The sequence below is a fragment of the Elephantulus edwardii genome, unplaced genomic scaffold (genome assembly GCF_000299155.1).
Source record: "Elephantulus edwardii isolate Elephantulus edwardi_28Jun2011 unplaced genomic scaffold, EleEdw1.0 scaffold00222, whole genome shotgun sequence".
NCBI lineage: Eukaryota > Metazoa > Chordata > Mammalia > Macroscelidea > Macroscelididae > Elephantulus > Elephantulus edwardii.
This window is the reverse complement of record NW_006399972.1, coordinates 1575284-1599799: the sequence shown is the minus strand read 5'-3', so window position 1 is coordinate 1599799 and position 24516 is coordinate 1575284. Positions and strand designations below refer to the sequence as shown.

The window sequence follows — 24516 nt, the reverse complement described above, 5'->3', positions numbered from 1 at the left end:
TGACATTGAGCCTCAGTCCATATTGAAGGCTGCAGTCCTTGATTCTCTGCAGTAAGTGCATGAGGTCCTCCTCGGTTTCAGCGAGCAGGATTGTGTCATCTGCATAACGCAGACTGTTGATAGATCTTCCACCAATGCTAACACCACACTTCTCCTCATAGAGCCCATCCTCTCAGAAAATCTGCTCTGCATACAGGTTGAAAAGGTATGGAGATAGGACACATCCCTGGCGTACATCCTTCCCAATTTTGAACCACTTATATTTTTTGTTGCTTTTTTTTACAGTAACAAAGAGTTGGAAATGGCCATGTGCCCATCAACAAACATATGGATAGATAAGCTGCGGTATATTTACACAATGGAATACTATGCAGCATTGAAAAACAAAGAACTCATCAAATATTATACAAAATGGGTGACCCTGGAGGACATTATATTGAGTGAAATATCTCAGTCACAAAAGTACAAATACTGTATAATGCCACTTTTATAAAATGGGACTGACATTGGGGTTTGGGGGAAAACTAAGAAAAGAGCTATAAATAATGTACATGCATTGAAACAAATGAGGGAGAGAACTGTCTAAAAGGGATATGTTGTTGTTATTGTTGTTACCATCTATTCGATTGCAACTCATTGCAACCCTATGTACAGCAGCCCTAAACCCTGCTCTATCCTGTGCCAAGTGCATTGCCTCTGACACACCCATCCCAATCACCCCAGTCACTGAATCAATACACTTCAAAGAAGGTCTTCTCCTCCTGCACTGTCCCTCCACCCTCCCAAACATGATGTCCCTCTTCAAGGACCTGTCCCTCTTTAGTACATGTCCAAAATATGTCAGATAAAGCTCCAGAATCCTTGCCTCCAAGGAGCAGCCCAGTTTAACCCTCTCCAGGGCGAATCTGTTTGTTTTTCTAGCAGTTCATGGTACCCTCAATACTCTTCTCCAGCAACACAGCTCAAAGGCATCAATTCTCCTTCTATACTCCCTAGTCATTGTCCAACTCTCTGATGCATAACAAGTGATTGCAAAGACCATAGCTTGTATCAGATGCACCTTAGTCTCCAAAGTGACATCATTGCTCTTCGGTGTTTTGGAGAGGTCCCTAACAACAGACTTTCCCATCGCAACATGTCTTTTAATTTCCTAGCTACTGGTGCCAAGAGTGTTAACTGTGGAGCCAAGCAGACTAGAGTTGTTAACAACAATCTCAATTTCTTCACCATCCATCCTGATGCTACCAATTGGTCCAGTGGTGAGAATCTTTGTCTTCTTGATATTGAGCCTCAATTCACAGTGAAGGCTGCAGTCCTTGACCCTCTGCAGCAAGCGTTTCAAGTATGATTAGGTATTATTTGCATGAAAAGAGTCCAGACTAAGAGCTTAATAGAAAGTGGTCTGTGGTGGAGATTGTATAACAATGAAAGAATTTTTTTCTTTTCAAAGAGAAAAGTGAACTGGCCGGGAGAAATGCGCAGGAAGGAAAATGTGCAATATTGAATTAATGGAAAGCTAACATCTCTGCAATCTTTCATTAAAATCTCAATAAATTAAAAAGGAAAAAAATTAACTTTTGCCAGAATGTAACATAAAAACACTAAGAGAGCAGAGGTTGTTGGGAAAATGATGTCCTTTACTTACTTGATGCATAATTGTTGCTACATGCCTTCAATTTGTAAAAACAACCCCCTCAAAAAACCCCTAACAAAACCCAAACAACTCCACAACATCTGCAATGCACAATAGATCAAAATGCAATTAAACAAGCTATGTGTCCTGTCTCCATACCTTTTCAATATGTATGCAGAACAGGCCATTTGAGAGCCTGGGCTTTATGAGAAGAAGTGAGGAGCTGGACTTAATACACATTGGGTCAGAATTGGAAGAAGACTCATTAACCTGTGTTATGCAGATCAAACAACCTTACTTGTTGAAAATGTGGAGGACCTGAAGCATTTGCTACAGAGGGTTAAGGACTGAATTTTGCAATGTGGATTGAAGCTCAACATCAAGAAGATGAAAATTCTCACCATTGGGCCCACTGGCAGAAATCATAATAGATGGAGTAGAGGTTGAGATTGTTAACAATTTCAGCTTGCTTGGTTCCACAATCAACATTCTTGACCAACAGTCAAGAAATCAAAAGATGAATTGTATAGGGGAAATCATCTGTCAGGGACCTTGTCAGGGTGCTGAAGAGCAACAGTGAGACTAAGGTGCGTGTGATCCAGGTCATGGCGTTTGCAATTACTTGCAATGCATCAGTGAGCTAGATAATTACTAAGGATGACAGAAGAAGAATTGATGCCTTTGAGTTGCGGTGCTGGAGAAGAGTATTGAATATACCATATAGAATGAAAAGGTGTGTCCCAGCGAAGGTAAAGCAAAGGTGTTCCTTGGAGCCCAGGATTTTGAGACTCCGTCTAACATGGGCATGTGGTCAGACGGGACTGGATTTTGGAGAAGGATATGATGTTTGGAAGGTTGAAGGACAGCCTGGGAGAGGAAGTCCCTGATGAGATGGCCTTACACAATAGCTGAGTAGGTGTGTCAGAGACAGTATATCTGGCTCAGGATAGAGCAGGATTTAGAGCTATTGTTCAAAGGGTCATTATGAGTCATAGTCAACTCGATGGCACTGTCATAATCGACTTGATGGCATATAACAACAAAATTATCACTATATTATTGAGTGAAATGTTATAAAACCTGCACTATCTTCTTGATGTCTGAGTCCATTGTTGTTGTTGCAGCCCTAACGTAAACCCTGCTCTATCCTGTGCCAATCTTATTGTTTCTGGTACTCCTAGCTCCATTACCCCAGTCACTGTATCAATCCACCGATGAGAGGGTCTTCCTTTCTTGCACCGTCCCTCCACTCTCAATCATGACGTCCCTCTCCAAGGCTTTATCCCGCCTTTCAACATTTCTGAAGTATGTTAGATGAAGAATCTTCACCTCCAAGGAGCAGCCTGGCTTCACCTTCTCCAGGACTAACTTGTTTGTTCTAGCAATCAATATCAATTCAATACTCTTTCTCCAGCAGTACAGCTCAAAGGCATCAATTCTCCTTCTGTCATCCTTCGTCATTGTCCAGCTTTCTGATGCATAGCAAGTAATTGCAAAGACCGTGACCTGTATCAGGTGTACCTTTGTCTCCAGACTGACATCATTGCTCTTCAGTACTTCAGTACAGAGAGGTCTCTGACAAACGACTTTCCCAATGCAATTCGTCTTTTAATTTCCTGGATGTTGGTACCAAGAGTGTTGGGTCCATTATAGGGTAGGTTGTGTTTTGTTTGTTTGTTGTTTTTTTTGGGTGTGTGTGTGTGTGTGTGTGTGTGTGTGTGTCATTCATTGTTGCACATTTTCCTCCCTATCTCTTCCCCCCACCCCTGTTATGCACTAATGCACTGAGTTCATTGTTTTGTCAGTTTATTTCACTGAGGGTCTTTCCTTTTCCAGAAACTGGTCTTTCCTGATTATGTGTCCAGAATAAATGAGCTGAAGTCTCACTCTTCTTGCTTTGAAGGAGCTAAGACTACTAGCCTGATTAGGATAGTCTCATGCAATTCCTCAGAAGCAGGCGCATCAGTAGCCCATCACCAGCAGAGGGCGCCCCAGACCGGAAGACGCCTGGGGTAGGGACCCTAGGACGATGTGTCCACGGTGACACTAGACGATTGCGCTGAGGGCCCGAATGGAGGCCTTGCAGAAGGTGTCACCAGAGATGCTCTAGACGACAGAGGGGCTGATTAAAATCAAGTGGCAGCTTGCCTAAGTAATCTTCCTTCTTTAAATGCCAACAAGAGATACAAGGATGCATCCACTCAGATTACGTTTCTGCCCCCTTGTGGAACGGGGGGCTCATTACAGAAACTGTAAAAGTTAAACTTCATATTCATCCGAGTTTGTGGATTGTGCTCTGAACCTATCATTGAATGAAGGTTTCTAAAGCTCCAAAAATTTCTCATTTACCTACATCATGAGGAAACTGTGTGAGAACCAGGATTCTACATTATTTAAAGCAGCTGCTATCTCTGAAGAATCTAAATGTATTCTTTTAAAACATCCACAGAATCCAAACCAAGTTAAATCAAAGTTCGTTTCCCCATATCATTTAAATTCAGCGTAATGATATTTCTCTTCAAATGTTTTCAGTGTATTACACAAAAAGAGGTTCTCTATTTAAAGAATTATGCCATCTGCCTATTCCGGTTTGTTTGATGAGTCTTCTTCCAAGCTTGATGTCAAATTTTTCTTTATAGAGTCTGGCTCCTTGGATTATGGACTCAGCATACAGATTGTATTAGTATGGATAAAGCATACAACACTGACACAAATTTTTCCAGATTCTAAACCATGCAGTTGTTCCCTTGTTCTGTTCAAACAATTGCTTCTAGGTCCATGTCCAGGTTCCACATGAATATAATTTGGTGTTCTGAAATTCTCATTCTCAAAATCTATGATTTGATACAATCTGCACAGCTGAATGCCTCTGCATGGTCAACAAAACACAGGTAAATATCTTTCTGGTATTTTTTTCTTTTCAGCCAAGATCCATCTGACATCAGTCATGATGCCTCTTGTTCTATGTTCTCTTTTAAATGCATCTTGAATTTCTGACAATTTCTTGAGATATGTAAATGATACAACTTTGCTTACTGAACATGAAGAAGATTTGAAGCATTTACTGATGTAGACAAAAGACCGCAACCAAAAATCACAAAAATCTTCACAACCTGAAGAGCAAGCAACATTATGGTAAATGGAGAAATTATCAAAGCTGTCAAGGATTTCATTTAGCTTGGATCCACAATCAGCACCAAAGGAGACAGCAGCCAGGAAGTCAGCAATATATGTATTTCTTTGGGAGAATCTACAAAGGACCTCTTCGTAGTTCAAAAGAGCGAAAATATAACTTTGAGGCCTAAGGCATAGCTGACCCAATCCGTGGCATTTCTGATGGCCTTTTATGCCTGTTGAAGTTGGACAATGTATAAAGAAGACTTAAGAAGAATTGGTGCCTTTGAATTGTGAGTTTTGCAAAAATATTGAATATGCTATGGGCTGTTGTATCATCAAGATCAGGGGAAGACTCATTAACAACCTGCATTACTCAGATGACACAGCCTTGCCTGCTGAAAGTGAGGAAGACCTAAAGTGCTTGCTACAGAAAACCAAAGATTAATTAATTGCATCTCAAAATCAAGCAAAACAAAGTCCTTACCCCTGGATCAATAGGCAACATCATGATAGATGGAGAAAAGAGTGAAATTATTAGTGATTTAATCTTACTTGGATCCATAATCAACATTTCTGATACCAACAGTCACAAGATAAGGAGACATAATGCTTTGGGCAAGGCTGCTGGAGGGACCTTTCCAAAATACTGAAGAGCAATGGTGTCAGTTTGAAGACTAAGGTGTGTTCATTTGAGGACATGGTCTTTTCAGTCACTTGCTATCCATCTGAAAGTTAAACAATGACTAAGAATGAAAGAAGAAAAATTAAAGCCTTTGAGTTGTGGTGTTGGAGAAGAGAACTCACTATCTCATGAAAAACTGCCTAAAGAACAAACAGGAAAGGAAAGTATGCAGCCAGAGTGTTCCTTGGATGAAAGGATGGTGATGTTTTATCTTACATGCTTTGGCCATGTTTCTGGGAAAGACTATTCCTTAGAGAGGACATCATGCTTGGAAAGGTAGAGGGTCAGCAAAACAGAGGAAGGCCCCTCCAATGAGATGGATTGAGATGGTGACTGCAACAATAGGATCGACTGTATCAGAGATGGTGAGAACAGCCCAGGATAGGACAGCATTCAGATCCGTTGTTTATAGAGTTATTACCAATTGTATTCAACTTGATGACACCTAACAACAACAACACATGGGATGCCAGAAAATGAACAAATTGTCGTGAAAGAAATGCTCCCAGGACTTCAACTCTCATAATCTGGGCCTGTTGGCGGGTGAGGGGCAGGCATTCCTGGAGAAAAATATCATATATGGTGAAGAAGAGGGACAATGGAGAAAGGAATGACCACTGAAGGGTCTGCTATGAGTTGAGTTCCTATTTGATGGCAATTTATCTCTCTCTCCCATCCCTCTTTATCTATCTATCTATCTATCTATCTATCTATCTATCTATCTATCTATTTATCTATCTATCCCCTATGAACCTGGAGAGAGGATGAAATACACCCAAGCATTGAGGACTCTCCTTCATAGGGGTCGCTATGAGTCACCTGTGATTCGAGGGCACTCAACAACAATATCCATCTGTATCTATCTATCTATCTATCTATCTATCTATCTATCTATCATCTATCATCTAGCTATCTATCTATTATCTATCATCTATATCTATCTATCTATCTATCTATCTATCTATCTATCTATCTATCTATCTATCATCTATCTAACTCTATCATCTAGCTATCTATCTATTATCTATCTATCATATCTATCTATCATCTATATCTATCTATCGATCTATCTATCATCTATCATATCTATCTATATCATCTATCTATCTATCATCTATCTATTATCTAGCTGTCTATTATCTAGCTATCATCTATTATCTAATCTATATCTGTCTATCTGTTTTACTTTAGTCTTGGAGGACATTCACATTTTTTTCCAATTTGGGATGATTGCAAACAAGGCTGTTTTGAACAAATATGGCTCTTGGCCACACAGTAGTTAAGACAGAATACTCAGAGAATCTTCTATCAGTTTGTGACAAACTACATTTAAAGTGTTTTCGCAAATTTACCCTCCTATTAATAATGCATGATATTTTCGTACGTTTGCTTGAAATGCCGCTTTAAATGCCAGTTTCACCTGCAGTAGCAGCAATAATCCTCCAGAGGGCAGTCACAGATTCTCCATGAACAGAGCTCCTGGCAGCTCAGTTTTGCAGAGATGGAGCAAACCCGGATTTATATAAACGAAGGAGTGTGAACATGAAGATCCGCGCCCCCCTCCCCAATACTAGTCCTTTGTTCTTGCGGCACCAGTGAAAGTCATCCACATAGGGGAAAGTAAAATACAGAGTGTTCCTTTTTTGTTTTCTTTGTGGATGAGTGATGAACTCTCCCCATTTGCTGTAGTTCACTGGCGTGTCACATTTATAATTATCAGGAGAGGTGAGGAAACGAAAAAATTCAGCAGCTTAACTCTTCAGGAGTTGAACTGCTGGCCCTAGGGACGCCCGGGAACTTTGTGTTCTGATGGAGCTAAGTGGGAACCACAGGAAGGCCCTTTGGCCTCTACGTGGGCCACCCGAGGAAACCAGCTTTGGTTAGATTCGATGGACTGTAATTGGCTTTGGAGCTGATGAAACGCACTCTGGATCCACGCTTCTCCATGTTTTGAAAGGAGTGTGTTTTGCTTGGATCTGTTCTGTGCAGGGAGATTCAAGTGCGCCTGGGGTGGGTGGTTGGACCTGAGCTGCTTCCAAGACCCTTCCTGCCTCTCAGGCCTCGTCTGCGCCTTCCTCACCCTGCGGCCTCCTCCCTTCCACGCCTGGGGTCAGCGAGAGGATGAGTCCTGTTTGCTCATCTGCAGTATCATGTGCCAGGGGATATTGATCTGGATGATTTAAGGGTTCAATTTAACACACTGCTCTGCCAACACAGTGGTTGCTGTCGTGTGTCGTCCAGTCTAACTCCTGCCTTTGGGATTGTAGTGCATTTTCTTACCACTAGAACACCAGAAACTCCCTAAATGAGGTTCAAATCCATCCACAGCGCTGAGGGAGTAAGATGGGAAATCTCATCCCAACGGATTTACTGCCTCTGAAAATCTGCTAAACAGTCGACGATGGGTCAGTTCCAAACCAATGGTATGCAATAATAACAACAATAATGTTTAACCCCTGAACTCTGGTGGCCTTAGAGTATAGACAGCTGTGTTGCTAACTCAACGGCTGCCCATTTCTGGTGGTTTGAATCAATCATTGGCTCTGGGGAAGAAAGGTGGGCATTATGATTTACGGCCTCAGAAGCTCAATGGATGTTCAGCTATAAGTCAGAATAAACTGGGTAGAAATAATTTTTAGGAGACTTATTTTAAAAAACCACTTGGTAGCACAATGGTTAAAAAAATCAGCTATTCAGGAAAGGTCAGATGTTCAAGTCCACCAGCTACTGTGCCTCTGAAAATGGTGACTGATTTTATAAAACATAATGCAAAGGAATGATTGTATGAAACACAATGTGAATGAGGAATGGTGTGAAGCATAATGTATATGAACTTTGTAAGCAAACCAATAAAAAAAGAAAACGACAAAGCAGTCTACTACAGAATAGCTATGAGTTAGAATCAACTTGATAGCAGAGACATAGTTTTCTTTTTTAGTCTTAAATCTCATAACTTTGTGAATTTGCAGAAGTTGTTCAAAGAATATAAATAAGTGGGCCCCTTAGGTGGTGCAAACAATTAATGTGCTTCGTTGCTAAACAAAAATTTGGAGGTTTGAGTCTTCTCAGAGCCACCTGGGGAAAAAAGGCCTGGTGATCTACTCATAAAAAACCAGCCATTGAAAAATCCTATCTACTTGGACATAATTCTACTTGGAAACAATCACTTTACCGTCATGAGGTGGATTGGCACTGTAACTTCTGCAATGGCCTGGAGAATGTCAGAAATGATGAGGGTGGCACAGGACAGGTCAGGGCTTGGATCTGTTGTTCATAGAGTTCCTACGTGTTGTATTTGACTCGATGGCACTTAACAACAACTCTGACACAAACAGGATCTCTGTGAGTCAGGCTGACTTCACAACTGACTGGCTGGTTGTCTTCTCTGTCATTTGGGAGGTAACATTTGAGGAGCCAGCTTTCAGCACTGCTGTGTAGTCAAAGGCACCTGGTTCAAGTCCACTAGTTGCTGGGTTGGAGAAAGACGGGCAATCAATTCTCATGTGATTTACTTCCTCTGAAAACCCTGGAGTCAGTCCTGACTAGATTGTATATGACAATAACAATGAGTAAAGAAGTTTGCCTAAACTGGGGTTTCTGAACATAGATTTATTAAGGAATGACTTGGGAAATAATAACCTGGAAATTTATCTACATTCTCTGTGCTCTTCAAAATCTTGTTTTCCACTCACACACTTATCAGGTTCATATCTTCTTTTAACTTACAATTTGGAAATCATTAGCTACAAGTTTATCCAGCCAGCTTTTTTCAAAGTACACAGGGAAATCTCTTGGAAGTTAAGAAGTGCAATTGGACCTCAAAGGACCCAGAAAGTCACAGGACCCCCTCCTCCAGCCACAGCTTATTGCCTAGGTTCATATGTCAGACCACATGTGTGTCATTTCGTTGTACAGCGGTGGCTTGCATGTTGTAGAGATGCAGAAACTGTGCTTCCAAAATCCCAAATACCAGCAGAGTTACCCATGGTGGACAAGTTTCAGTGGAACTTCCAGACAAATATAAATATGGAAGAAGGACCTAGAAATATGCTTCTGAGAGGATTGATCAGGGAAAACCTTATGGGAACTGCGGAATGTTGCCTGACACACTGTCAGAAGATGAGCCCCTCAGGTTGAAAGGCAGTCAAAGGACAGCCAAGAAAGAGCCGCCTCTCGAAGCAGAGTCCACCTTAGAGACGTGAGGAGAGGAAAGCTTTCAGGAGGTCATTTACTGACGTGGCATGACTCAAAAGGACAAGAATCAGCTGCAGAATAATCAGGAGTAATTGGAACATGGATTGTATAGAGTATGAATTTATGAAAAGTTGGAAGTTTTAAAATATTAAGTGATATGCATGAAGATTGATATCCTAGATTGGTGATCTGAAATAGACCCGTATTGATAATTTTGGATTTGAAAAATCACATGGTATACTCTCCTGGAAAAGGCAAAATGAAGAGGAATGGCATCACATTTGTTCTTAAGAAGAGTATTTGAAGATTTATCCAGCAGAATAGCCCTGTGAGTTATAGGATAATATCCTGTCATATACAAGGAAGACCAGTTAATGACTATTATTAAAATTTGCACACTAACTGCTAATGTCAAAAAAGGGAAGAAACTGAAGTTTTTAGCAACTCCTACAATCTGAAATTGATTGAGCATACAATCAAGAAGCATTGATAGTTAATGGTGACTGAAGAGTAAAAGTTGGAAGCAAAAAGGATTGAGAGTTGGATAATATATCCACAATGATGCAAAATGATGCCAAAAATTGCATAATAGAATTTTGCAAGACCAGTAACCTATTCACTGGAAAGACTTCTTTTCTGAACAACAAAAATAATGACTATGCAAGTGGGTTTTGCCAGATGGAACACACAGGAATCAAACTGATGATATCCATGGAAAGAGATGACAGAGAATCTTAACATCATCAGGCAGAGTGAGGCCAGGGGCCAACTGTGAGATAGTACTAGCTCATATGGAAGTACAAATCAAAGCAGAAGAAAATAAAGCAAGACAATGAGAGCTAAAATATAACATTGAGTATGTTGTTATTAATGTGTCATTGAGTTGACTAGGACTCATAGCGACCCCAGGCACAATAGCTCTAAACCCTGCTCTGTCCTGAGTCAATCTCACTGTTGCTGACACACCTACCCTAATTAGTCCAGTTATTAGGTTAGTACATCTAACTGGAGTCTTCTTATCCTTCCAAACATGCTATCTTTCTCCAAAGACAATCTCAAAGTATGTGAGATGTAGATGGAGTTGGAGATGGAGATGGAATCCCCAAAATCCTGTCTCCTCTAAAAATTAAATCCCTGTGTTCATAAAAAAACTTTTTCCAACTGGGTGAAAAGAAAACCTACTCACTGGGAACAAACATTTGATAATACTATCTCAAACAAGAGTCTCATAACAAAAGCTTATAGAATACTCTTGGGCCTCTACAAGAAAAAGTATGATAACCCAATTACAAAATGGGTAAAAGACATGGAAATAATTTTCACAGAGGAAGATACTCAAACGGCTGATGGACATATGAAGAAATGCTCCAAATCACTGGGAATAAGAGCTTGGTTTCACCCTCTCAAGGTTAGACCTGTTAGTTCTCTTGGCAGTTCACGGTATGTTCAATATTCTTTTGTAGCACCACATCTCAAAGGCACCAAATCTTCTTCTGTCATCCTTGATTGTTGTTCAGCTCTCTGACATATAGCAAGAAAATTGCAAAGAGCATGGCCTAGATCAGGAACATTTTTGTCCGTAGACTGACATCATGGCTTTTTAGCACTTTTGAAAGATCCCTGACAGCAGACTTCCCCAATGTCCTCATATGTTGTTACATGAAATACTTCTGTGTAATCCAGTTCTTTTGGGTACAGTGACTCTATCTACTCCTTCCATCTTCTTTTGACATCAAGTATATCCCACACAAATTTAGAGGCTGTGTCAAGAATATAATTGAGGATTCCCCCAGCAACAGCCACTTCCTGGTCCCCATTTCAACCAGGCTGAAGAACAACCACAAGTTGGATTGTTCATGAAGGATGGCAGTGACGGGGCCAAGATTGGGAACTGTTCCTTCAACCAGAGACTGTTCATGATGCCATGGCTCAAAAGAGTCACCTTTAATGTCATCTTTGTTGACCTCAAGAGGTGGAAAGAGGCTGTGCAGAAGCTATTCCCGGGAGGGCAGCCCCCATTTCTGCTATAAAGCTCTGAAATGCACACAGACACCAACAAGATCAAGGAATTCCTGGAGACTATGCTGTGCCCCGCCAGCTACCCCAAACTGGCAGCTTTGAACCCTAAATCAAACACAGCTGGTCTGGACATATTTGCCAAATTTTCTTCCTACATCAAGAATTTAAACCCAGTAGTCAATAATAATCTAGAGAAGGGTCTCCTAAAGCTCTAAAGATTTTGGACAATTACTTGGTATCCTCCCTCCCAGAAGGAGTGGATGAAACCAAGTCTGAGGATAAAGGCATCTAGAATAAATTTCCGGATAGCAGTGAGCTCACCCTGGCTGACTGCAGTCTGTTGCCAAAACTCCCCATTACTCAGGTTGCATGTAAGAAGTACCAGGGATTTTCCATCCCAGAACAGCTTAAGGGAGTGCATCAGTATTTGTGAAACACAAATGCTCAGGAAGAATTTGCTTGAATGTATCCTGATGAGGAAGAAATTGAGCTAGGGAGCTCTGGTGCTCTAGCTGCACTGTAATCCCAGAGGTACATGGTTCAAATCCACCAGATGCTCTGCTGGAGAAAGACGGACAATATCCTCCTGTACCAGTCAGATCTGATTTGATGGTACACAAACACAAAAATAATAGAAATAATTTAAAAAAAAGAAACTGAGAAAAATTGTTAAGTTTGAGCTGTGGTTCTAGAGAAGAGTATTGACTACACAAGGGACTGCAAGGAGAACAAACAGGTTTGTCCTTGAGAGGGCAAAACCAGGCTACTCCTTGGAGGCAAGGATTCTGAAGCTTCTTCTGACACGATATGGGCATGTTGCAAGGAGGGACCAGTACTTGGAGAGGGACATCATACTTGGGAGGGTGGTGGAACAGCACCAGAGAGCAAGACACTCAATGAGATTAATTGATTCAGTGACTGGGGTAATGGGGATAGGTGTCAGAGATAATAAGGTTAGCTCAGGATAGAGCAGGGTTCAGAGGTGTTGTACATAAGCTTGCTATGAGTTGCAAAGGTCTTGATGGCACATAACAGCAACAATAATGAGCAAGTAGCCAAAGTCCTCGAATAAATCCCTTTGGGAGTTGGATCAACTCTTTCCAGTTTTGTTATTTTTTCTCCACAAAAACCCTGAGTGGTTTCCACATGGCTACTCAATGTTGTTGTTGTTGTTATGTGCCGTCAAGTCACTTGTGACTCGTAGCGACCCTATGTGCAACAGCCCTAAACTCTGCTCTGTCCTGTGCGAATCACACCATCTCCGATACACCCATCCCGATTACCCCAGTCACTGAATCAATTCACCTCATAGAGGGCCTTCCACTTCTGCTCTGTCCCTCCACCCTACCAAGCATGATGTCCCTCCCCAAGGACCTGTCCCTCCTCGCAACATGTCCAAAGTATGTTAGACAGAGCCTTAGAATCCTTGCCTCCAAGGAGCAGCCCGGTTTGACCCTTCCCAGGATGAATCTGTTTGTTTTCCTAGCAGTCCATGGTATTCTCAATACTCTTCTCCAGCACCACAGCTCAAAGGCATCAATTCTCCTTCTATCCACCTTGGTCATTGTTTAACTCTCTGATGCATAACAGGTGACAGCAAAGACCATGGCCTGTATCAGAAGCACCTTAGTCTCCAAAGAGACACCATTGCTCTTCAGTACTTTGGAGAGGTCCCTAACAGCAGACTTTCCCATGGCAATACGTCTTCTAATTTCCTGGCTACTGGTACCAAGAGTGTTGACTGGAGCAAAGCAAACTGAAGCTGTGAAAAATCTCAATCTCTTCACCATCCATCCTGATGCTGCCAGTTGGTCCAGTGGTGAGAATCTTTGTCTTCTTGACATTGAACCTCAATCCATATTGGAGGCTGCAGTCCTTGACTCTCTGCAGCAAGTGCTTCAGGTCCTCCTCAGTTTCAGCAAGCAAGATTCTACTGAAGATTATCCAAAAATGACTGGAACAACACATCAGCAGAGAACTGCCAGAAGTCCAGGCTGGGTTTAGAAGGGATCATGGTACTATGGATATTGTAGCTAATGTTAGATGGATCTTAGCTGAAAGCAGGGAGTACCAGAGGAATGTCTATCTGTATTTCATTGACTATGCAAAGGCGTTTGACTGTGTGGATCATAACAAACCGTGGCTGACTCTGAGAAGAATGGAATACCAGAACACTTGATCGTGGAAATGAGAAACCTCTACTGGGACCAAGAGGCAGTCGTCAGAACAGAGCAAGGAAACACTGCATGGTTCAAAATTGGGAAGGGCATACACCAGGGATGTGTCCTGTCTCTATACCTTTTCAACCTGTATGCAGAACAGATTATCCGGGAGGCTGGGCTCTATGAGGAGAAATGTGGGGTCAAGATTGGTGGAAGATCTATCAACAATCTACGATATGCAGATGATACAACCCTGTTTGCTATTCAATGTACACACTCCATAATGACCAGTGGGCAGGGAATCCTGGAGCTCTTGTGCAGCGCTGGCTAAGGGAATGAGGGAAAGGATGGAGGGTCTGGGTCTGGGTGAGATTTTATTGTGTGGTGCGATAGGACAACATATTTCATTAATAAAACACAGGATGGAAAAAGTAGATTTGAAATATTGATTACTAATGACTAGAGACCAGAGACTATCATCCATGAAGAAAGCAAAGTGTCCTTAAAAACACAGGAAAGAAAGAATAAAAAGAGTATGTCCATGTCAGAAGAGGCTCTGAAATGTACTCTTGGGTGTAGAGGGGCTCTATCCATTGGAATAAACTGGTGTAAAAGATTTAAATAGGAAATGATAAAGGGACACTTGAGTACACAAAATAAAGTAACACAAGTAATGATGGATTTTTTTTTCTTTTCAAAGATAAAAGTGAACTGGGAGGGGAAGGGTGGGCAGGAAGGAAAATGTGCAATAATGAATGAATGGAAGTCCAAGTTCTCTATAAACTTTCCTTAAAATATCAATTAAAAAAGGAAATGTGTTAAAAAAAGGAGAGCAGTCTTGGTGTTTCTCAAACTAAAATAACTGAGGAGAAAATTTAAGTCTTGATATGCGATATTTATAGATTATACAGGCCAAAACATTGAATAACAGAGGAAGCATTGAAAATATATTGTTACTGTTTTAAAAAGAATTGGTCAACAGTGTGTCATACGATCAGGAACAGATGGTATTGAAAGAACAAGTTTAAGTTTCTTTGGGGGGAAATAAGGCTTTAGGAATTGTCAGAATAAAAAAAAAGGAGATGGTTCAGCAAACAGATACAATGCTGGAATCTGTCACTTGGCTACATCAAAACATTTGGAGTACAATGACTAGGCTGACTGTCTGGAAGAGATTGATACTTTGTCCATTCCAAAATAGCTTGCTCTTGAGACTCTATAAACCTGGAGAGATGATGAAAGTTATACAGATGTTCAGGTCTTTCATTCATAGGTTCGCTATGAGTTGTCTATGACTTGACAGCACTTAACAACAATAACAATGTGAGAGCTCTGTTGGCCTAGTGGATAGAAAGTTATGCTATCAAGACAAAGGTGGGCAATTTTAATTTGTGACCCTCAGGCCTGGTTTTAATTGTTTTTGGTCAAACATTCTTCTAAGTGGTATAGCACTGGTCTGTCTATTTGCTATAGGGATGTAAGTTGTGGTTGCTGTGAAGCTGACCACTGTGACACTGATGTATCAAATGCGATAATGGTTACCCATGCTGGACAGTGTTTGGTGGAGCTCCTCAATTAAAACAAGCTTGGAGGCAGGAGTGGCAACCACTTCTGATATAGTTTGTCTCTGGAAACTCTATGAACTTGGAGAGAAGATGAAAGTTACACAAGTGTTCAGGTCTTTTGTTCATAAAGTCACTATGAATCGTCTATGACTCAATGGCACTTAACAATAACAACATTCAAAAAAATAGGCGACTTGAAAATGCAGAGATTATAGAACAATATTATTAATATCACACACAAGTAAAATTTTACTGAAGATAATTGAAAAATGGTTCCAGCGTTTGGAGGTCTAAGGCATGGCAGATACGGTATATGGAGGGGTGGACAATGAACAGATTCTATTTGTCACTGTTTCCTTTGTCATTTGTAAGTGATCATTCAACAGCTTAATTGCCATAAGCGTTATTGTTCATAATTATGTCTCTGACTTTGGGAGGTCAGTTAGCAAATTAATCAGCTAATTGTGTTGGGGGAGAATCTTTCCTATTTGAGAGCCTCCATTCATCAAGGCGGACTGAGTGATCTCATCCTGCTGAGTATGCAAAGAGCAATCGAAAACCCAACCCCACGAAGAAGTTTACTTTTGCTTTTGAAAGAGAGGAGCGAAATGGGGCGGGGAGAAAAAAGTGCAACATTGAATGAATGGAAATCCAAAATCTCTGTAAATGTTCATTAAAATTAATAAAAAAAAAAGAAAACCCAAACCCTCTGCTTATTGAATAGAGTCTGGCTCACCGTTACCTTCCATTGTATTTCCAAGGCTGTCCACTTTTTTCCACATGGTGATTGATGAATTCAAACTGCTGGCTTTCTGGTTAGCAGCCCTGCTCCAAGTAACTAAAAAAAAAAATAACAACAACAACAAAACCACAAAGTTTAAGTACATCTTAAACCAATTTTCAGCAATAAAAGCAATGACACTACCAATGTAACTGTTACGTAGTGCTATGATGTGTTAAATAAGAGATGGATGAACTTGACTTCTATTTTTGAGCTTTATGATGGTACGGTTATTAGATTATCATTATAAAGTTATTATTGGGTGTTAGACAGACACAATTTCAGTGCTTGCCAGAAGCACTATTTTCCATAGATATGCCTCTGGCAGCAGTACATTAACAGGAAACTGTAAAAAATTCATGCTAGATTCAGAGGAGAATGTGGAACTAAGGGATATCATTACTGATGTCAGATGAATCTTGGCTGAAAGCAAAGAATACCAGAAAGATGTTTACCTGAGTTTTACTAACTATACAAATGTGTTAATCTGCTGCTTTTTCTATTACTCAGGGGTGATTAGGTTTTGGAGGGCCTGATTGATTGTGTTACATAAGATTGCATTATGGAAGATAATTGCATTATTGTTGTTGTTGATAGCCTTCGAGTCAAGTACAACTCATAGCGACCCTATGAACAAAAGGCTTGAAGCCCCTCTACAACTATTGACATTTATCAAAGTTCATAGAGTTTCTGGAGGCTTGTTATTTAGGAAGTAGATTACAGTTATATAATGTTGCTGTTGTTAGTTGCCATCAAGTCATATGTCTCATAGCAACCCTATGAACAAAATATCTGAAAGCCAGTTATATAATAGAAGATATATTACACTGTTGCTGTTTTGTGCTGTTGAGTCACTTGTGAATCACATAGTTCTGAACCCTGTCTTAACTTAAGCCAATCTCACTGTCTCTGACACACCTACTTCCATTGGATGAATTATGAGGCTTAGTATTTCAACACTTACTTGGGGTGACAATGCCTGTGCTTGAAAATAGGCACAGAAGATGCTATCAATGAACATGAGGTCTTAATAGATGCATGGCTTGAATTGTGACTTGCAAAATGTCATGAGTTCACTTGACTGGACCATATTTTTCAGTGTTTTAGACACAACGATGTAACATGGCAGTAATATAATGCTCTCCTATGACCTAAGGAGCTATATAATGATTCCATGTGATCTTAGAGAGCTCTGGTGGCCCTAGTATTAAGAAGCTACTCTGCAATCCTGAAGGTATGAAGTTTGAATCTACCATCTGCTTCACAGAAGAAAGGTGGGAATTCTCCTCCTAAGCAATGAATTGCCTCTGAAAACTCACTGGAGGGTTTAGCTATGGATTGGTTCTGACTTGACAGTTCCCAACAAGACCTAACAAGGGAGCTTCTGGTGGTTTAATGGTAAGGAATTGTGCTGCCAACACAAAGGTACTTGGTTGGAATTCACCAGCTACTCTGAGGGAGAAAGATGGGTAATCTTAACTCGATGGTACACAATAACATGATTTAATAAGCAAATCAGTTGTAAAAAAAATAAATTAAGGCTAGAATGCAATCCTCTCAATCCCATCACAGCCCTGTTCCTGTGAAGGTGAGTTTCCCTGCTGTGTGATCTGGAATACCCTGTATTTTATAAAGGAGAATGAATCAAGAAGAGAAAGAAGTGGACCTGTACCAAGAAAAGAGTAGAGCACATCTTTGGACTCAAGGTCCATATACAGGGGAACTTCTAGATCCAAGAAAAGATAGATGCCAAGATACATGACAATCTCCAAGGAATACAGGGAGGACAGAAGCTAAAAGAATATAAAGACCTTCCTCCAGAACTGACACAGAGGGAATGCCTTCCAAAAGAGCTGGAACCCTTAACTCAGACTTCAGTCTTCTAAACTGTGAGAAAATAAATTTCTATTTACTGAAGCCATCCACTTTGGTATTCTTCTTTTTTTTCTTTTCTTTTTTTTTTGGCTGAGTACAGTGTACTTTATTGATGGTACATGACAAGATGGGCTCGCCAAGCCCCTCCCCTTTCTCAGGGGGATTTGATGGAAACTTGTGTCAGGGCTGAGATTCTCAGTGTGTGGGAGGATCAAGTTGGGGCAAGGACTCCCCAGCAGCTGAGGGTCTCTCTCTCTTCTAGTGCTATTGCTGGGGCTGGTGGTCCAAGGGGATCTTATTTTTTGGAGGCCATGTGAACCATCAGGTTTGACTATCCAGTTGCTGTAGCCAAATTCATTGTCATAGCAGGAAATGAGTTTGACAAAGTGGTCGTTCAGGGCAATGCCAGCCCCAGCATCAAAGGCGGAAGAGTGGGTGTCACTATTAAAGTCACAGGAGACAACCTTCTCTTCAGTGTATCCCAGAATACCCTTGAGGGGCCCTTCTGATGCCTGCTTTACTACTTTCTCCAGACGGCAGGTCAGGTCCACAACTGACACATTGGGGGTGGGGACATGGAAAGCTATGGGGTAAGTTTCCCATTCAGTTCAGGGATGACCTTGCCCACGGCCTTGGCAGTGCCAGTAGATGCAGGGATGATGTTCTGGGCAGCTCCACGGCCATCACGCCACAGCTTTCCAGAGGGGCCATCCACAGTCTTCCGGGTGGCAGTGATGGCATGGACTGTGGTCATGAGTCCCTCTACAATGCCGAAGTTGTCATGGATGACCTTGGCCAGGGGAGCCAAGCAGTTGGTGGTGCAGGAGGCATTGCTGACAATCTTGAGAGAGTTTTCATACCTTTCATGGTTCACGCCCATCACAAACATGGGGGCATCAGCAGAAGGAGCAGAGATGATTACCCATTTGGCACCACCCTTCAAGTGAGCCCCAGCCTTCTCCAAGGTTGTGAAGACACCAGTGGACTCCACAACATACTCAGCACCAGCATCACCCCACTTGGTGTTGGCGGGATCTGGCTCCTGGAAGATAGTGATAACTTTCCCATTGATGACCAGCTTCCCATTCTCAGCCTTGACAGTGCCATTGAACTTGCGATGGGTGGAATCATATTGGAACATATAGACCATGTAGTTGAGGTCAATGAAGGGATCATTGATGGCGACAATATCCATTTTGTTAGAGTGAAAAGCAGTCCTGGTGACCAGGCGCCCAATACGGCCAAATGCAAATCCGTTTACTCCGACCTTCACCATCGTGTCTCAGGGATGCGGCTGAGGCTGCACAAGAAGAGAGGGCAATCTTGATCAATGAGGAGCAGAGAGCCCACTTTGGTATTCTTCTTGTAAGACAATAAAGACACTATCATAGATCATTCTTTATGATCTGCCTCCCTATAAAAGAAAAAAGACACAGAAACAGGGTTTGGTTGCAGCTGCTGGTCAAAGAATACTAGGGATTATCAGAAACTGGAAGAGGAAGAAAAAAATCTTCCCAGTGGGGTTAACACTTTGGCCTTGCCCATCGGCAGTTATGCTGTTAACCTGAATGTGGCATCTCTCCAGCAGTTTGAATACACAAGCAGCTCCATAGGAAAAAGATGGACAATCTCCTCTCTTGCAATTAACAGCCTCTAAAAACTGGCTGGAGGCTGGGTGTGTCAGTTATAAGTTGGTTACTATTCAAAGGCAATGAGGATTCTATTACCTGGATCCTTTGGACAAAACACAGCCCTATGGACAGTATGAATTTAAATGCTCCAGAACTGTGAGACAATACATTTCTGTATAGTTCTACCCACTTCGTGGTAGTATTTGTTACAGCAGCCCTAGGTAACAAATATAGATGGCAAAGGTTAAAAGCAGCTGAGACTGAAGGGGCAGAAGTATTAGAGCTTAAGTTCACCATTTGCCCTGTAGCTTTTCATAGCCTTTGGAGGAACCATCTCCAATTCAGTGTATTCATTCTGGATAAATTCTCCCTTACCAGTCAGCTCTTCTATTCCCCCTCAGCTTCTCTGACCTCACATGCTCTTTCCCAGTTGGGTCATACACTTTGGTATTTAATTACAGTCTGCCTTGTTGACCATTTATCCATTTCCTGTGAAAATTTCTCTTTCCGTTCTCTTCCCTCAGATGTAAAAGCTTAATGACAGCAAAGACTGTCATACTTCTCAAAATTGTTTCACTTATGTGAAATACGTTACTTGTGCCATTTGTGGTAAGTGGGGCATTTTCAATCACACACAAACAAATTATTTTCTTTTAATATATTAATTTTCATGTGTAAGGCCTGGTTCATATTTCTTTTTTCAAATATTCTTCTAGGTGGTATAGCACTGTTCTGTGAATTACTGTACAGAGGTAACTCGTGGTTGCTGTAACACTGATGTGCCAAATGTGATAATGGTTACCCATGGTGGACAGTGTTTGCTGGAGCTTCCCAATTAAAACAAACTTGGAAGCAGGAGTGGCATCCAATTCAAAAATGGCTTGCCTCCAGAAACTCTATGAACTGCAACAACAACAACAACAAGAAAGTTCCACCACTATATCAAATAAAGAATTTCAATGATATGTCCATTTAGAATCAAAGTAAAGAAAAGTTAAAGTGAAAGAACCAATTGATTTAAAACAAAAAAAGCATAGTGGCTCACTGGTAAAAGCAAAGATTAATTGCAAAGGTGGTTTGCAATTCAAAATTCAACACAACATTGCACAAGTTGGTAAGTGCTTGATAAGTTGTTGTTGGAAAATGGACTTATTTTTATTAATTTATTGTTAGATGTTCAGATTAATTTGACTGAAAAGTTATTGCTGTTGTTATGTGTTATCTGATTGACTATGATTCAAAGGCACCCTAAGAAGCACAGTTCTGAACCTTGCCCCATCCCGTCCCAACCTCACTATCTGATATTCCAGCCCAAGGTCCCAGTCACTGTGTCAGCCCACCTTGCTGAGGATCTTCCTCTGACTTTTCCCAGTAGGACGTCTTTCCTGAGGATTAGTTCTTCCTGTTAACATGCTCAAGTCATGTGAGAGGAGGTTTCACCATCTTTGCCTCTGGTTCCATTTCCACCAAGACATGCTCATATTTTTAGGCACCCATGAGATTTTTCAGAACTCTTCTTCAATACCATAATTCAAAGGTATTGATTCTTCAGCCTTCCTTATTCATTGTCCAATATTCAGATGTATAGGAATCGATTGAAAATACCATGACTTGGACCAGGTGCACGTTATTCTTTAGACTGATAGATATTATCGTTCTGTGGAATGTTGCCAAGGATTTTGACAGCAGCAACACATCTTCTGATTTCTAGACTGTGGCTGTCATGAGTATTGATTGTAGATCCAAGTACAATGAAAAAATGAAATAATTAGCATCTTTTTCTGTGATTTTTTTTGCTTAACTGATTTTAATAACATGACAACAGAGCCTCTAGACTTGATAGAATCGTTATGCAAAATACATAGATGAATACTGTCTTCTTTTAAAAATATAAAATATAAAAGAAATAATTTTAATGATTTTAATGAAAGTTTACAGAAAAGTTGGATTTTTTCATTAATTCATTGTTGCACATCTTCTTCCCTATCCCTCCAGTTCACTTTTATTTTCCACAGTATAAAATCAGTTTAGATTAATCAGTTTAGATTAAAGGGGCTGAAGTTAGAGAGCAAAAGCCCGGCTGAAATTCTAAAGGCAGGAAACAGGTCAAAGGGGCTACATCTCTGGTTTTCCACACACACACACACAAAGATAAGCACTATCCCTGGAGTAGCTTGGAGATCAGCTGGAAGAAACACTGGAAGGAAAGCTGCATGAAATGAGGGGGGGCATGACTTCTAGGGTCTCAAAGAATAAAGCCAAAGCCTCATTATTGCATAATTTTCTCCCTTCCGCTTGCCCCTCCCCCAGTTCACTTTGCTATGCACCTTTTTTTATGGACTGTTGTCATACAAATAGTGAGTAATCATATATTCCTTTTAAATAGTTCTTTCCTTCATCTGTCACAATTGAGGGGATAATTATTCACATCTCCAATCCTTTCTTGACCTATCATGATGTTGTAGTCTGTTGGTCCAGCAGTGAGGATTTGAGGATTTTTGTTTTCCTTGAGATGTCATCTATGTTGAAGACTGTAGTCTTTGGTTGATTTATTTATTTTTTGCAGCATATACTTAAAGTCGTCCTCACTTTCTGCAAGCACGGTTGTTCCATCTGCAAAACACAGGTTGTTGCTGAGTCTTCCTTGAATCCTGGTATACATTTTTCTTCAAATATTCCAGCTTCTTGGATTATTTGCTAAAAATAAATATTAAGTATGTATAAAAGATAAATCTGGTAAGGTGTTATACTGCCAATTCAAATGCAGGTATTTCAAATCTGCCAGCTACTCTGCGAGAGAAAGATAGGCAGTCTCCTCCCAATGTAGTATACAGCCTCTGAAAAGTCACTGAAGGATCAGCTATGAGTCATTTCTAACTTGATGGCAATGGATCTAAAAGGTTATTGTTAGGTGCTAACAAGTTGAGCATGATTCACAGGGACCCTATAATAACAGACTGAATCCTGTTCTGTACTGTGCCATCTTCATAATTTCTGAGGCACTCAGGCCCATTGCTGCAGTTACTATGTCAACCCATCTTGTTGGGCATCTTCCTCTCTTTCACTGAACCTTCATCTTTCCCAATTCAACGTCCCTTTCTAAGAAATAGCTTTTTCTAGCAACATATCCAGAGTATGTGAGGTGAAGCTTTGCCATTTTTGCCTCCAAATAGTATTCTGGCTACACTTTTTACAAGACATACCTATTTGTACTTTTGTCAGTCCATGAGAAGTCCATTTGGTACTCTTCTCCAACACCACAACTCAAAGGCATTAATTCTTCTTCTGCCATCCTAATTTATTGCCAGCTCTCAGAGGTATAGCAAATAGTTGAAAAGACCATGGCCAGAATAAGGGGCACCTTCGTCTTCAAACTGACATCATTGCTCCTCAATAATTTGGAGAGGTCCCTGACTGTAGACTTTTCCAATGAAATAAGTCTTCTTATTTCTGCACTATTGGTACCAAGTCTGTTGATTGTGGATCCAAGTGAAATGAAGTAATTGACAACTTTAAACTTTTCTCCATCTATCATGATGTTGCCTATGAGTCCAGTGGTTAACAATTTTTGTTTTATTAAGGTTAAGGTGCAATCCATATTGAAGGCTGTATTATTTGATCTTCTGCAGAAAATGCTTCAAGTCCTCCTCACTTTCAGCAAGCAAGGTTATGAGATCTGCATAATGTAATTTGTTGATAAGGCTTTGTCCAATCCTGATACCACATTCTTCTTCATAGAGTTCATCTTCTCAGATTATTTAGTATACACATTGAAGAGGTATGGAGAAAGGATATAACTCTGAGACACCTCATCTTAATTTTAAACCATATAGTGTTCCCTTGCCCTTTTTTCACAGCAGCTTCTTGATCGGTATAGGCTTCCTATGAGGACAATCAAATGTTCTAGGATCCCCAGTCTTCTGAAAGTTAGCCATAATTTGCTATAATCCATATGGTCTAATGCCTTTGCGTAATCAACAAAGCACAAGTAGACATTTTTCTGTATTCTTTGCTTCCAGCCAGGAACCATCTGAAACCAGCAATGATATCCCTAGTGCCAAAGCCGCTTTTAAATCCAGCTTGAATGTCTGGGAGTTCTCCCTCTATGTAGTATTCTAGACATTTTTTATAACTGTCAGCAGTGTTTTGCTTGCATGTGATATTACTGATATTGTTTGACAGTTCCACATCCTGTTGGATCACCATTATTGGGAATGGGAATAAGTATGGGCCTCTCCCAGTCAGTTGGCCAGGTAGCTGTCTTCCAAATTTCCTGGCATAGACTGGTGAGCACGTTCAGGGCTGCATCTGTTAGAAACACACCTATCGGTATCCTATCGAGTCTTGGGGCCTTATTTTTGGCCAGTTCCTTCAGTGCAGCATCAACTTCTTCCTTCATTAACATTGGTTCTTGATCATATGATATTCCTGAAATATTTCAGTGTCAGCCAATTCTTTTTGGTATTATCAGTCTATCTATTACCTCTTTCTTCTGATACTTCCTGGATCATTCAATATTTTGCCCATAGCATCTCTCAGTAATCAGTATTGCAACTTGAGACTTGAACTTGTTTTTCAATTCTTTCAGTTTGAGAAATAGTGAGTAAATTCTTCCCCTTTTATCCTCCAATTCCAGTTCTCTGCACATTCTGTTATAATACTTTGCTTTGTCTTCTTGAGCTGCCCTTTGAAATCTTCTGTTCAGCATCTCTTCCCTTTGTTTTGGCTTCTCAGTGCTCTAGGACAACTTTCATAGTCTCTTCTGACAACCATTTTTGTCTTTTCTTTCTCTCTTATTTTTGAAATGGTATTTTGCTCTTTTCACAGATGATATCCCTTTATCTTCACAAAGCTCAT

The 24516-nt window shown here is 40.7% G+C and overlaps 1 pseudogene; it reads left to right on the top strand.

Annotated features, from left to right (window-relative positions):
• Positions 1-20197, top strand: part of LOC102849427 — a 74830-nt pseudogene extending 54633 nt beyond the window's left edge.
• Positions 20198-24516: the final 4319 nt, after the last annotated feature.